At 33.4% G+C, this 16105-nt stretch overlaps 1 pseudogene; it reads right to left on the reverse strand.

The window, feature by feature from the left end:
* Positions 1 to 12558: 12558 nt before the first annotated feature.
* LOC120192308 lies at positions 12559 to 14986 on the reverse strand (annotated as a pseudogene).
* Between the last annotated feature and the right edge of the window lie 1119 nt (positions 14987 to 16105).

Genomic DNA, 16105 nt, shown 5'->3' on the forward strand with positions numbered 1-16105 from the left:
TAATACATTATTTTCAATAGTTTTTCAAAACATTACCCATTAGGATTTTTTTTAATCTTGAAATATTGATAACTCAATTGAGTTTTGGGATTGATTGAATTGCATACATGTGTTTTCTAAATTGCAGGTTATCCATTCTATTCCGATTTCCTAAACCATGTCAAATCCTACACGTGCTAGGTCTTCATCTAGTCGTTCAAACTAACAACCAAATCCACCTCCAAATCCTTGAACCTATAGTTTATCATCAACTTGTTCGCATATTCTATTCTAATGCCGTTTGTGTTAAAAACCGAGCTCAAACCAAAACCATAGCAGTTCGTTTCTATCTCCTAGGACAATTCTTCCATCTTGACTCGGCTTACATAGCTAATGAATTAGGATTAGATAATGATGAAATATCAAATGAAAAAACATTTTTTAGGTTCTCGTTATAAAAGAAGGGATAGTGCGAGTGTCTTAGATCTTCATGATCGTTTTTTTCATCTAATGATTTCTTGGTGGTTTCGACCATCCGGAGGTCGTTACTCTACTCTTCGTACTTTAGATCTTTGGTGGTTACATTGTTTCCAAAACCATCTTAAAATAAATCTTCCTGAGATTATTTTTGTTGAAATTGTTGAAACCGTAAACCAAGTTCCAAATAAGAAACTCTGTTCATCTCTAGTTTACGGTTGCATTCTGAGTAATCTATTTTCTAAAGTCGGGCTTAGAATTGGTCTAGATGCCGTCTTTCCTCTCAAGAAACAAATTAATCTTCTTTCCTTAACGAGAGCGGGATGGATAAAGAATAAGGACACCGGTGAATGGGTTCGATCTTCTGAAAAATACTCCGGGAGCTAGTTCTTCTCAAGTTTCACCAGAAGCTGACGACGATCCCGAGGTTGAACAATTAATGCAAGATATTGACGAAGCCGACGATGAGCCGGAACAACACGAGGAACAAGCTCAGCAAGAAGATCATGTGCCTCCATATTTTCAATAATTTATGGAGACATTTGATTTCCGTTATGCATCCTTGGATTCTCGCTTCACTTCCATAGAATCTCACTTCTCGACTATGGAAGCTCAACAATTGGAAATTCTCCGGGAGATGCATGCAAAAAATGAAGCAATCAACACTAGTATTAATGAACTCACTCATGAAATGGCAGCTATGCGAGCTCATTTCCCTCCTCCCGATCCTCCTACGGATGCTTGAACTTTGATCTTTGCTTTGCTTGTTTGGATTGAACTTGGATATTTGCATTATTGTTAAAACATTTTGAATGCTTTTGGATTGTTTATTTTTGGTTGTTCGAACTTATGTTTAATACATTTGATTTGGATTTCATGTTTATTTTGCATCTTTAGACATATATGACCAATTATCCATTACATGTTTATGAATATTGATTATGAAACTAATGGCTAACCTCTCTTTTGAATGTGATCTTAGCAGCTTAAGTTTTATATTAATAAATCAATTGGCTTACGTTTTTCAAAATTCTTGTTTGAAACGTTTTTATAGGGTTTTTTTTTATTTAACAAAAAGGGGGAGAAAGTGTTAAAGTAAGGGGAAGTAGTATTTTTCAAAATCAAAATTCATTTTGAAATTAGAAAATCTTAAAATGTTTTGTTATATCAAAAAGGGGGAGGTTTTTGAAACCATTTTGATGTTTCGATATAACAAATTAATTTAAAAGAATTTTAATTTTGAAAAGGTTTTTCTAAGCATATTCGATATATTAAATTGAATATCAAAATATTACTCAAAGTATTTCAAAGTTCATTTTAAATCCTTACTAAAGTGTAAAATTAAGTTTTAATCTTAAAACAATTTCAAAACAATTTTACAAAGTATTTCAAACCGTTTCAAAGCCAAAAATTACAGTTTGTCCATAGGGAACCGATTCCCCCCAAGGGGGTACCGATTCCCCCTGAATGGTTTGGCTCTGAGAAATTCCAGTATGCTCGGAGGGAACCGATTCCCCCCAAGGGTATCGATTCCCCCCACTGTTCAACGGTCGAAATATTTGAATTTTACACTTAGGGAACCGATTCCCCATGAGGGGGTACCGATTTCCCCCACGCTCCAAGCTGTTGTATTAATTGTTTTCACACTTAAACGGCTCCAATAACTTCATTAATTATCCCCAACGTTCAAAATTGATTCAATGAGTATTTAAACAAGCTTAGAAGTCATTGATCAACAATAAGAAACAACAAGCAACTAGAATCAAGAGAGAATCAAAGAGAAAGCATCAAACCTCAAGTTTGAGCATTTCAAGCCTATTTTTCATTCAATATTCATTTTGCTTTCAAGAACACTTATTGTGCTCAATTGTATTTATTCTTGAGTGTTCTTTCTTTGTTCTAGAATTGTGCAAACATATTTACCTTGTGAGGTTTTTCTTGTAAGTTTGCAAATTTGTAATATTCTCTTTGAGAAAAGAGTGTTCTCAAGAATTGGGGTATATTCTTGAGGGAGTTGTAAGGTTATCTCTTTGACCTCAAAAGAAATAACAAATTAGTGAATTTGTTGGAAAATCCTTAGTGTGGATAGTTAAGGTAGTGGACGTAGACTTTGGTTGATAAAGTCGAACCACTCTAAATCGTTGTGCAATTACTTTCAATTTTCTGCAAAAGCTTCCACCAAAAATTTTATTGCCAATTCACCCCCCTCTTGGCCGATTCCATCGATTGATTAACTCAACAGAGGTAATTTTGCTTTATCACCAATCTGTAACATCCTCAATACCGGGGTTAGTGACTAAATTGTAAAATTTCAGAATTTGGTGACTAAAGTAGAATAATTGAATAGTTCAAGGACTTATATGGAAATATTGGGTAGGATTGAATTGCAAAGAATAAGGAAGTGAAGGAAAAAATGGTCTTTTGGTAAAGAAAATAATTAAATGTTATTGTGGTATTATATTAACCCACGTGGAAGAGGAAATGAAGGAAAAGTTGGTTCCAGAGTTCTCTTATTCTCCTTTCTTCTTCATACGTGAGAGCTCAATGCAAAGATAAGATTTCTTAGTTGTTGATTATTAGTTAAAAATTAAGTTGGGTTTTGATTATTAAGTGATACTTAAGCTTAAGGAAAACTTAAGTTGTCTTAAAATAATAAGAGATGAAGAGAATAAAAAAGATTAAAAATGAGGAGTGATTAAATGAAATCTTTGTAGAGGGACAATAATTAGATTTCAAGGCTAAATTTGACTTGTCATTAGTGGAATTAAGAAGTATGAAGTGTTAGAATTAGATTTAGAACATGTTGAAAATTTAATTTAATTCTTGAATTCCATGTGGTGGATAGGATTTTGAGGTTTAAGATGTGATAAATGGGTATTAATGGGTTTAAGCATTTGTATGCGAGTTAAGAATATGATAGGGGATGAAACATAAAATGTTTAAGTGGATTTGGAGTGATTTTCGAGTTTAAAAAGAAAATCTGGGCAAGGGGGTATCTGTACTTAACATGTACCAATACCTCAAGAGTAAAAATAGTAAAGGCATTCAAAGGGTATTGATACCTACGAAGGTAGTATCGATACCATAGGTACTGATACCTTAAGGGAGGTATCAATACCAGGGGTATATCGAATATAAATTAGGTACTGATACCCGTATTGGTATCGATACCCTCAGCTAGGGTAGTACTGATACCCTATAGTGGGTACCGATACCTATTCAAAGGGAAATTGAAAATAGACTTTTCTTTTAGTTTAAGAAATGAAAGATTAGAGTATGCAATTTGGAATACTGATATGTATTAATGTATGATTGTGTAGACATCGAGTGTAAGCAAGTGTCGGAACGACCATCAAGTTAGGATTTGATTCCAAGAAAGGAGGTCATAGAAGTAGTCGATATCAAGGTGAGTGCATATTAGTTAGTATATGATGATAGATGGAAATAATACTTGTGATAAGTCTATTTCCTATGTTAGAATGCATGAATTTATGATTATAAGTATGTTAATGATATGATTTGTGTGAATGCCTGATTATATGTATTGGCATGTTCTTGTATGTAATGATATGATGATAAGATATAAGATATGTGACAAGATGTGTGTAATACATGAAAAGGTGATATAAGTTGTGTAATAAACCATGTGAACTGATATAAATAATTAGGAGAATAAATGGAAAAGTGAGAGAAAATAAGTATTATTTACTTATAAGGTAAAATGAGATTATATGAACAAATAGTATTGATATGGCACATAAGACTACATGTCTATGTTTTAATGTAATAAAGTGAAATAAGTCCAATGATATTGAAGTATGTGAATATAGTATATGTGGTATGCAATATATGACAATAAGATATGAACTATATGAAAGGATTATATGAGTTATATGAAAAATATGATTCAAAGTTGTTGGGATTTTTGGAAGCTCGAATCGACAACCGGAATGGTTTGCAAAGAGGAGTCGGAACGGTTTTGTGTTTAGGTAGTAAGGAGATTGAAAGATAGGGAATTGCACAACGATTTATAGTGGTTCGACTTTCTCAACCAAAGTCTACGTCCACTACCTTAGCTCCTCACCAAGGATTTTCCAACAAATTCACTAATTTGTTCTTGTTTTTTAGGATAAAGAGATAACCTTACAACTCCATAGTTTTTCCGGGCTGAACTAGAACATTTCCCCTTTACAAAAGGATGAGAAATGTAAACAAGAAAACCTCTCTAAGGTAGGTGTTTACAAGAATTAAGCTCACAAGAACAAAATATTTACAAGAGAAAGATGAAATAAGAATGAAAAAATCTTTTCTTGTGTTTGATTGCTTGGATAGTTGTTCTCTCTCTTCTTCAAATGTCATTACCTTGTATTTATAGCTTAGAATGTGTTTGAAGTCGTATATAGCCGTTGGGGATATTTTAGAGTCGTTTGGGGATGATAATCAATTAATAAAACAACTTAGAGCGTGGGGGGAATCGGTACCTCCTCATAGGGAATCGGTTCCTGTAGTGTAAAATTCAAATATTTCGACCGTTACACAGGGGGGAATCGATACCCTCTGGACATTCTGTTTTCTCTCGGAGCCAAAAACCTGGGGGGAATCGGTACCCCCTGGGGGGAATCTGTTCCCTCTGGGCAATCTGGTTTTTCTTGAAGCCCTTTAAAAAGAAAATATTTTTGGCTCGATTAAGGCTCGAAATACTTAGTAAAATTTGTTTAAAAAGATATTTTAAGATTAAAACATAATCTTACACTTGAGTAAGGATTGAAATTGACACTTGAAAAACTTGGAGTAATATTTTGATATTCGAATAATTTAATCGAATATATAATTTAAAATTCAATATAAAATCTTAAAATTCATTCACACTTAATTTGATATATCGAAACATCAAAATGTTTTCAACAAAAGTTATGTGATTTTATGATCACAAAAGATAAGCTATGTGATATGAATGATATAATAAAAGCTATGAGCATATGAGATATGACTATGTGAATATGTGAAACGATATAAAAGAGAATGTCCATGTTAAGTGTTAGGAGAGCTAGAGGTATAGTTGGCATGCCAAGAGTCGAGGGTTACCTATGTCTTTCGAGATATATGGATAGTTTACCTATGTCCTTCGGGACATATGGAGGTTTACCTATGTTTTTCGGGACAAATTTTAAGTGCCCTAGTGAGAATTTATTCGAGTTGTGGTGATAGCATATGTGTGCACAACCTCAATGTACTCGCATATCTTTAGTTCTCACATGTGTACATGGGCTAATAAGAAGGTTAAACAAAGATATTGTATGAAATGTGTATATGTAATTTGTAATATGAAATGAATTATATAATTTATGAATATTATGTATAAGATTATATCAGTATAAGGAATAATTATAAGATTGGTAATAATGGAAGTGATTATATATGAGTATGTAGGAATTAGAATTTGATTTGATGTGATATTATAATATTATTTATATTTAATCATGTGTGACATTATGGATTTATAATAAGTATAATTATCATTAGATAGTTGAGTGCATTATTGTATTTGTAGAAATTGTTTATTATATGTTATGCCTCACTAAGTCTATGACTTAGCGTGTAAGTGTTTTACACGTAGGTACAGAAAAACAAGAGGATCAGTCTTAGAATCAGTAAAGTAGTATATCTCTACTTGAAGATCAGATCAGAAGTACTTTACACAGTATGTTTGTTTATGTAATAAATGTGTTGGCATGTAAATAGAGTTGTAAAGTACACATGCTCTAATCAATTTTATAATGGTTTGAACTTCAGTATGTAAATACAAGTTTTATGTTAATAAAAGTTAAATTTCCTAGAGTTTTTATAAATGTACATGTTTGAAAAGTCAATGTGACACCTTAGATTCGTATTCGGGTCGGATACGGGTTGGGGGTGTTACATAATCACTATAATTTCGGAGCCTTCCGAATCCTTTAAGAATAATCGTTTCTGGCGACAATCTACCCATCCATGATGTGGAGATAACAAATCAATGCCCAAAATGATTTAAAACTCATCAAAGGGCAACTCCATCAAGTTTGCCAAAAATACAACCCCTTGAATCTTAATTGGCCATTTTCTACACATTCTAGCCACCCTGCACTTTGACCCATATGATTTATCGCTATCATTTCACTAGAAATTGGTTCTAAAGGAATTCCTCTAGTTCTAATAAACTTGGTACTAATATACGAATGTGTAGAACCTGGGTCAACTAGAACAAAAACAGGCTCATAAAAAATTTGGAATGTACCTGTTATGATCTTCGGATCATCCCGATCCTCACTGGTCTTTATATTATAAATTCGGGCCACTCCCCTTGTCTCTTGTCGCTGACTAGCCTCAGATTGACCGCCTGATCTTCATCTTCCTCTACTTCTACTTAGTGCGACTACTGATCTTTCAGTTTGTATTGATCTCTCTCCAGACTTCTTTGGACAATTTCTTGCATAGTGACCATGTTCACCACAATGAAAACAAACGTCGAAGAGAAATCTACATACTCCTCGATGTGTCATGCCGCATGTTTGACATAAAGGTCTCTCTCCAATAGCTCTACCAGAGCTAGCATAAAAAGAATGAGACTGCTTAGTTTTCTGTGAAGCTGCAGCAGAATTAGCCCTGTCAGTGTATCGAGACCTGAGCCCTTGCCTCTTAGCATAATATGTAGATGAAGACATCCTAGTTTTTTTTCCAGTCTGCATACTCTGCTTTGCTGCTAGAGTCTCCTCTTGAGCTCTTTCAATAGCCTTAGCTTTGTTTATAACTTCTTGTAGACTAGACAAGTTTAAGGCGAACATTATCTCTTTCAACTTAGGCTTCAAACCCACAATAAACTAATCCCGACGAGCTTTTTCATTAGGAACTACCTCGGTAGCATAACAACTAAGTTTGTTGTATTCAACCTTATACTCGTGCACTGCTTGATCACCTTGCTTCAAGTTCATAAATTTCAGCAGTATGGATCTCATAAATTGCTCCCCGATATACTTGTTCTTGAACTCATCTTGGAAAAATTGCCAACTCACTTATTCCGGTGATGCATACATTGTCATCCACCACACTCGAGCTGATCCTCGGAGTAATGATACCGCTCCGTCCAATTTTTCATGATTCAAACACTGCAAACTTTCCAATATTGCCTTAACATCATCCAACCACAAATCCGCATCCATCAGATCTTCACTTTCTTCTCCCCTGAACTCAGGAGCTCCCAAACTCCTTAACTCCTTAGGAATTAACATTATTGGTACTGGAGGAGCAGGGGGAGGTGGAGGAGGTTGAAACCTTGTCAAAATAGCACCAAGAGCTTGCATGAAAGCTCCAAACTCCAGCACTGGCATACTATGATGTGTCGATGCGCTTGCATTCTCAGACGGAATCGGATGTTCGCTATTCTCCTCATAATTTTCACTTCCTGATCCATTTATATTCTATTGTTCAGTAGCTCTTCTCGAATTCGTAGAGTCCTACATCTATTATACCATACATAAAGATATTACTTTAGTTAGTAAGGAGAGACATCTATCATTTTCTTTCTATGTTCTATCAGTAACCTTGACATATTAGTGGCATGTAAACCATTTTTACATTAAAATTACACTTGATTCGGTCGAGAATATGCTAAACATGTAGCTCTGATACCAATAAATGTAACACTCATACCCCGTATACCTTTCCGTACACAAGTTATAAATGTCACATCACTTGTAAAACAGTTATTCCTTTGAAAACTCGTAAAATTTTATTTCTTTTATAAAATATTTTAATTAAAACTAATATAAAACATGCATTAAATTTAATTACATATCAAAAGTATCGTTCAAATGTTTTTCAGAGCAATTTTACTCAATATATTACATGCCAGCTAAATACATCAAAAAGTAGACATGTATGTCATACTGTTATTGACGAGCCAACCCTTTTTGCTTTGATGTCCAAAAATCTCCTTACTCTGCTGATAGTAAAACCTACGCGTTAAATTAACACACGCTAAGAAATTTCTTAGTGAGTCATATACAATCATAAGTAAAATTCTAAACACAATTTATATTATTACAATTCACATTTCCAGGGATTCTCTCAATTCATTAAACACTCTATGGTTTACATCGGTAGTGCTAATACCGTCATTCCTCAACCATTACTATAATTTATGTGGTTTGCATACCCATTACCAATACAAAAATCCACCTACTTATTATGAATTTCTTAGGTCTATACATATAGTTCCCATACGGAAATTCATACACTTAGTATGAATCTCTTAACTTTTTGCACACAAAGTGCTCATACGAAAATTCATACACTTAGTATGAATCTCTTAACTTTTTGCACATGAAGTGCCCATAGGGAAATTCGTACACTTGTTATGAATTTCTTAACTTTTTGCACACGAAGTGCCTATACAGAAATTCATACACTTAGTATGAATTTCTTAACTTTTTGCACACGAAGTGCCCATACGGAAATTCATACAATTAGTATGAATTTTTTAACTTTTTGCACACGAAGTGGCCATATGAAAATTCATACACTTAGTATGAATTTCTTAACTTTTGCACACCAAGTACCATTTGATAATCACCATACATATCTCAATCAATTATACTTTTATGAATATCTTACACATAAGTACATATTAAATTCACTCACCTGGCTTGCCTCTCTTTGGTATCCAAACGTAAAGCTGATCACTCTGGAACTTGGCCTTTTCCTTTTGCTTTGCTTTATTCGGAAGCTTGATTTCGATCTATTCAATATCCATTAAATACATGTATACAATATTAATTGTTAGTATATTTCCTAACAATTACACTTAACATTACTCAAGAGTACCTATTATTAACTTTTCTATAACAATATCAACCTATCTCACAATTTATGATTCTTTAGTATCGATACTCTTACCATGATATCGATACTACCATACTATGGTACTGATACTCTATTATGATATCGATACTATTTTTGCATTCTGTTTTTAACGGTATCGATACCTTCGTCATAGTATTGATACCTCCCTCTCGGTATCGATACTGATTGCATAAGTACTGATACTACTCAATTGATTCTTCCCATTATAGGCTACAGTATTGGTATTGTTCGATCAGTACCGATAATATTGCCCAGTTTTCCCTTTTTCTTAAATCCCTATTTTTAAATGGGTTTTAAATTCATTTCACTTAAATATACCAAAATGCCCTTTCATATATTTATCTCTTACAAATTGCTCTTACTTAAGTCATTCTTATATTTTTACCATTTATTTAATTTAGACCTACAAATTTTTAATTACTTTCAAATTAATCACTGACCTACTATTTAAGGTATTACAATATACGATCAAATTTAACTTTAAATTCAAATATAACAAGGCCTTACATGATTATGATATGCTAAGAGATTTATATTTTATGTATAGAGAGAGAGAGAGAGAGAGAGAGGTGCATATATGTATGCTATATTTGGCTTTCATGGGACGTGCATGAAATAAAGCTAAATTGCAAACGGAGAGTGAGGCAGCTTCGTAGTAGTTTCTGGGAGGGAATACAAGGAACTGAGCAAAGAGACAAGAATAACCTTTAAGCATTGAAATGACGTACCCTTCATATCTTATTGAGAAGATTCTTTTTTCTTGTCATATTATAATATATAATATATACATACAGTGTGCTATACTATATCATCTATATCCATTGGTAGTATAATTATTCCCAAGAATGAATGTACCGTAGTGTACATTATAGGTACATATATGCCACCCCATTTATCTGTTCTAAAACAATATCTTCTGAATCATGCATATACCCTAAAATAAAGGGGTTGTTGGTTAGCATCATTTGTAGATGTAGCCTCCAAATATTATGCTACTCTATATCTTCTTTGTAATTTGTTAAAATTGTGTGATTCGAGTTTCATTTAATTTGATTTTAAAAATTCGGGATGCAGCTCGTTTGATAAATAAATAAAATAGAGAGGAAAAATAAGAGATTTATAGGGTCGAAGGACATGGGCATAGTCATATAAATAGATACTATATTTTATAATTGGATATTGATAAGGAGTAGAAAATTATGTTTTGGGTAAATTTTTCTCTTGGCATGTATCCTTTGTGTTCAGATTTTAGAGATTAAACGTGAGTTGATAAACCTTCAAATTGCGCATCATTATAATTCTCTTATAATCTCTTTCTTACTATAGTGAAAATCTCTTCTTTTTTACTTTGTGGTACTAATCATTATCGTTGTATGTTAAAATATAATTGATTTTATATCATATATTTGCAAAATAAGGTTTCAAGGTAATTAAATTAAGGCTGGGAGAATCCAAATATTGTGGTGGCATATGATACATTGTTACATATAAGGACGAAATTAGGATCAAATATTAAAAAGAGTAATTGTTGAGTTCAAAACAAAGAAGATATAGAGTAGCATAATATTAAAAAGAGAAAAGTAATTGAAGCAGCAAATGTTGAAAGGATCAATAGGGATGCCAAATGATCATCAGACATTTTATTTCTGAAAGTATATTGTGGGATGAAGATAAGGTAGTGATAGATACACATTATTATTATAAAAAATTTGCCACTTTATGTCATCTTGATGTTTGAAAATGTAGCAAACATGAAGAGGTCCATTCAATCTGTACCAAATGACTTTATGCATGGGAGTAAATTCCTTAATGCAAGTACAAATACGAACAAACAATACCAGCCAGGAATTGTAGCCAATTAACCTAACCATAATAAATGAAGAGATGGTAATATTCGAATGGTAGATAGTAAAATAATTATAAAATTTTGTAGTATACCTGGGAGTAGCTTCCTTTAATAAAGACTTGTTTGGATCCTTCCTATCCGTATAGCAGGTGCCAAATTCTTCTTGTTGGGAAACGGCTGACCAACAAACATAGCCTAATCATACTTCCATCTCACCATAATGAAGTTTCCTTCTTTCCCTTTGTTCCTCCCTCTCTCTTTCCTCTTTGAACAGGTTCATGATCGTATAAAACAGGAAATAGGTAGAAGCTCCCAAAGGTCAACCTTTCATGTGATCAGATCTAGTGCTTTGAAGTTAATGGTTTGCATCAATTTGGTTTCATGTGTGACATATCTCCATAGCTATCTTTTTTCTAAATCTTCTTTTTGGTAGGACTGAGTCGTGCAAAGAATATTTGCTTTTGGAATGACTCTCCAAACAACTTCAGCCTGGAAACTGCATGGCAGCTCTTTGACAAGACGATTGTACCATGGAACATCACATCAAAATGAGATAGGGTTTGTCAACTTACAAGGTACTACTGTATAATGCAACATTTCTCACCCCTTTGAAAATGCTGGTAAGCAAGAATCCAGATGACCTAAATGCAGAGTTGTTTTCTCTGAAACAGTTTCAGCTAAACAACAAAAGCAATAAAAACAGGGAAGTATCAAATTTGCTACTTCTTACAAGGCTAATCCGGGCACTTGAAAACTGTAGAATATCTCATTTCTTGGTCCATGTCCACAAAGTATGTAAAGCATGATCTTTTTTCACAAATGAAAGGTTTTTGCACGATTTAAACATGTGCATATAAAACAGCAAAGCTGATCGTATAATTGAACATATGCTATGCCTATCAGTTATCATCAAAGAAGTCTTACAAGGTACCGTGTAATGCTTCACTGCTCAACCCTTTGAAGACCTGCTCCGATATGCAGGTGAGAATGAAGATGACCCAAGTACAGAGTTGCTTTCACTGAACAGTTTCAGCTAAACAACAAATGAAATAGGCACCACATAGAAACGGGAAGGTATTAAATGCGCTACTTCTTACCAGGCTAATCAAAACACTTGAAGCTGCTAGAATCTCTCATTTCTTGGTCCATGCCCAAAATACATGCAAAGCATGTGCTTTTTCACAAGTGAAAAATCTTTGCACAATTTAAACATGTGTAAAAAAAACAATGCTGATTGTATAATTAAACATATGGCTATACATATAAATTATCAATGAATTAGTCTTCTTGTCAAATAGATGCTTAGAAGTCCTCTACAATCTAGACTTATTTTCTGATTTCTGTACAAGAAACAACAACAAATGCTTTCAAGGAGCAGCAGATTCGGCAAGCACACGCTTCATGAAGCCTCGTCGGAAATCTTCCTGATGAACGATAATTGGTAAAAAAAGTAAAGGATGATCATACAACAGTACTGAGACTAAGCAGTAAGCTTTTTAGTAGAGTATAAGAAAGACAGGTGAAAAGGAAACAGAACAAGAGTGACTATATTATATACCAGAGGAATATGGGTTAGATGAACCGATCATCTGTTTTTGTAACTAATTCAACAGTTTGTTCAGCTAACCAATTAATATTGTTAACTGCTAATAAGCCTCGCATTTACAGGTCCGGAAGGCGGAAACACCAGAAACTTCGAATGATGCAAAAAGGCATGACAATCTTGCTATCATTGGGCTGGCTCTCACCATTCTTGGTACGATTACAAGCTCCTTACCAGTGGTAATATTATCAAAAGTACTATGATAACTTCAAGATCTGCTTCTGTAATCATAACTGCATCCACTGAAGGAGAGTGTATGGAAGCTGGTTGTTGGTGCATGCTGTACTCCACAACTGCCTGCTTTTAACCATTAACAAGCAAAAAACACGAGGGAAAAGATGTGGTTCATTATTCATATACGCAAGGGGGAGAAATTGGTAATTAGTTCTATTTGGAAACAAGGATCTATTCTCAGACAATATATAATGTTGGATATATCTTGGTCCTTTTTTCTGACAAACCAATGTCAATTCATTCATATCCTAAAACTGACTAACAAAAACAAATGTGCTCGAGAAAACAAATAAAAGTACTGTGCTTATAGTATGACCTTCATTGTTATCAACTTCATTCCCCGCATTTCATGTAGAGGGATACAGGCCCAACGCAAAACATGACAAGGAAAAAAAAACATGCATTTCTAAGAAAGTTTCATAATCTGAATGTGATAAAAAATAACACATACCTTCCATTGTAAGGAGGAAAGCAAAACTCGAGGCCTTCGAGACTGAACATATTCAAGGGCACCAACAGCTGTCATCTGCTTATGCTCTACCTGCCAGAGTTTTAAACAAATTCAACCATTAAAATAAAAAATAAATCAGAATATAGCCTCAAAGGTCACTGAACAACGGTGTTTCAACTTTCAACAAGCACCATGCAGATTTACCAAGTAGCAAAGCACAATGGTGGTACTCCTTCCTCGTCCTGCTTTACAGTGCACATAAGTGTTCTGCCACAAGAAGCATTCTCTGTAGCCAAAATAGGGGTTACAAAATCGGGTGAGACAATACGACCGATGAACCCAGTGACTAACTCAAGAAGTTTAAAGAATTATCTTCTATTAATGAAGTCTATAGCTCTGCTAATATCTGAAACTGAAGGAGCAAATAAATAGTCTCTGGTTGGAATTACCAGGTGATCAATTCCGTAAGCCTGTCAAAAAACCATAAAGCAATAAAAGTAAAGATTGAAACCCAAAATAAGCTATTTCCAAAAATCCATTCACCTCAAATTATAATTTAAAAAATGGAGATCATCAGAGGTTAGACTCTAACTGTTAAACCATCAATTTAAATTTTTTAAAATTTGGGTCTGGGTCTAGTTTGCTTGATTTTGGAATTCATAGGGATCTAGGAAGTATTTAAACTGAAAAACATGGCAGGTTAGGACTTAATTTGCCTAGTTTCAAAATTATGAGAACCTAAAAAAACAATTGAATCCCGAAAATTTTGGGGGGGGGGACCTTAGCTTATCTAGTTTCAAAACTAAGGGGACTAAAAATGCAATTGGACCCAAAATGTCCTAGCTACCTATAGTTCTGTCCCTGAGATCATTTTCAATTTCCATCTCGATTCATAGTAGAGATATATGATCAATAACATAAACTGAAGTGGGAATTCTTATTCAATTAAACATCTGAAAATTTGGAACAAAGAAAAGGCATACCAGATATAAAGAAGTGGAAATTCAAAAGGCTCATTGAGAGTGATGACCCCGCCAACGCCCAACTGCTTCAGCCGTCGAACATCCCTTCGAAATGGAACTGCCCCCAGCAAAAGAAACTGAATTAAAAGTAAAAGAGAGAAAAAAACACCGGTCGTCAGCAAAACAGAGGATAATCAAAGAAAGTCAATAATCCGAGAGTTACTGATTTGCGATGAGTTTAACGATAAGATAAAAAAGAGAAACCTGGTCAACTTCGTCCCACCATCTGAATTCGGTTTGGATTTTGTTTCGGAAGACAAGTACAAAAGATTCGGGTAGAAAAGGATCCGAGCACCCGCTCCAACTAGAACGCGCTTCTCATCGTCGACTCTAACTATCTGCAACTGCTTCGCGCCGTAATCGCCGCCTTTTTTCCGATTATTCTCCACGTCATCCGAATCCTCACGACAAAAACGGCAACTTGAATTTGTTTGGTTTTCTTTAGATGGAATTGAAATTGGCCAAACTTGAAGAAATCAGAAATAATTTGAAGCAACTGAGAGATGATAACATGAAATTAAAAAGAAAAAAATGGAACATCGAAAGGAACGATAATTTTAAGAAAAATACGAGAGAGTGTGTATAATAAAAAAGAAACGGTAACTATTTGAATAAGCTGTTGAACTCTATCATTTTATATGAATAAGTATTTGAACTTTATCATTTTATTTAAATAAACCCTTGCACATTTTATTGATAATTTCAAATGTTAAATATACTTTGGGTGAAGTACACAAATAGTCTCCCAATTATAGCCTACTATTTTGTTCAGTCACTCGACTATTAAAAGTCATAAAGTAGTCCTCTGACTATAGGTGTTGCTTTATTGAGTCTCTCGACTATTAAAAGTTATAAAATGGTCAACCGATTATTTATATATTCCAAACTCGTCATTTTCCGATAAAAAGATTGGCAGTAGTCTGAGTTGGACTTTAACTTATCGAATAAGATACGATAAAATTTGATCCCAAAATCTCAAATGACTATCATAACTAAGTCAAACTATTAACGTCCAGTTCAGACAATCGTCAATTTTTTAATGAAAATTGACGAGCTTGAAACATATAAATAATTTAATGATTATTTTGTAGTTTTTAATAATTGAGAGACTCGACAAAGTATTATCTTATAATGAGGGACATTTTTTACTCTACCCATATATTTTTAACTAATAATATTCGTTAATTATATTAAAAAATATGACATATAATAAAATTACAAGAAGAATCTACATAAAATTAAGGTAGACTCGCATTACCAGTTTATTTCCTCATAGGACGAGGGATGGATCAAAGAGGTGCAATCGCACCTTTTTAGAAATTTTAGATTTTTTTATATTATATATATATATTTTATTTTTTTATTGATTGTTTAACTTTACACTCCTATATCTTTTTATCTTTACGTTCTTAAAATTTTTAATATAAATTTTTAAATTCACACTTTTACGTAAAATTTTATGCCAATCTCTATCTAGTACATTAATATAACCTTTTTTGTGAAGAACTACTTTTACACTATAAAATGATTATCTATATCATTTTCCTATTTAAACATAATAAAATATTAAATTTTATATTAATATTTAAATATAA

This window comes from Hibiscus syriacus, unplaced genomic scaffold (assembly GCF_006381635.1).
Source record: "Hibiscus syriacus cultivar Baekdansim isolate YM2019G1 unplaced genomic scaffold, ASM638163v2 tig00116974_pilon, whole genome shotgun sequence".
Classification (NCBI taxonomy): Eukaryota; Viridiplantae; Streptophyta; class Magnoliopsida; order Malvales; family Malvaceae; genus Hibiscus; species Hibiscus syriacus.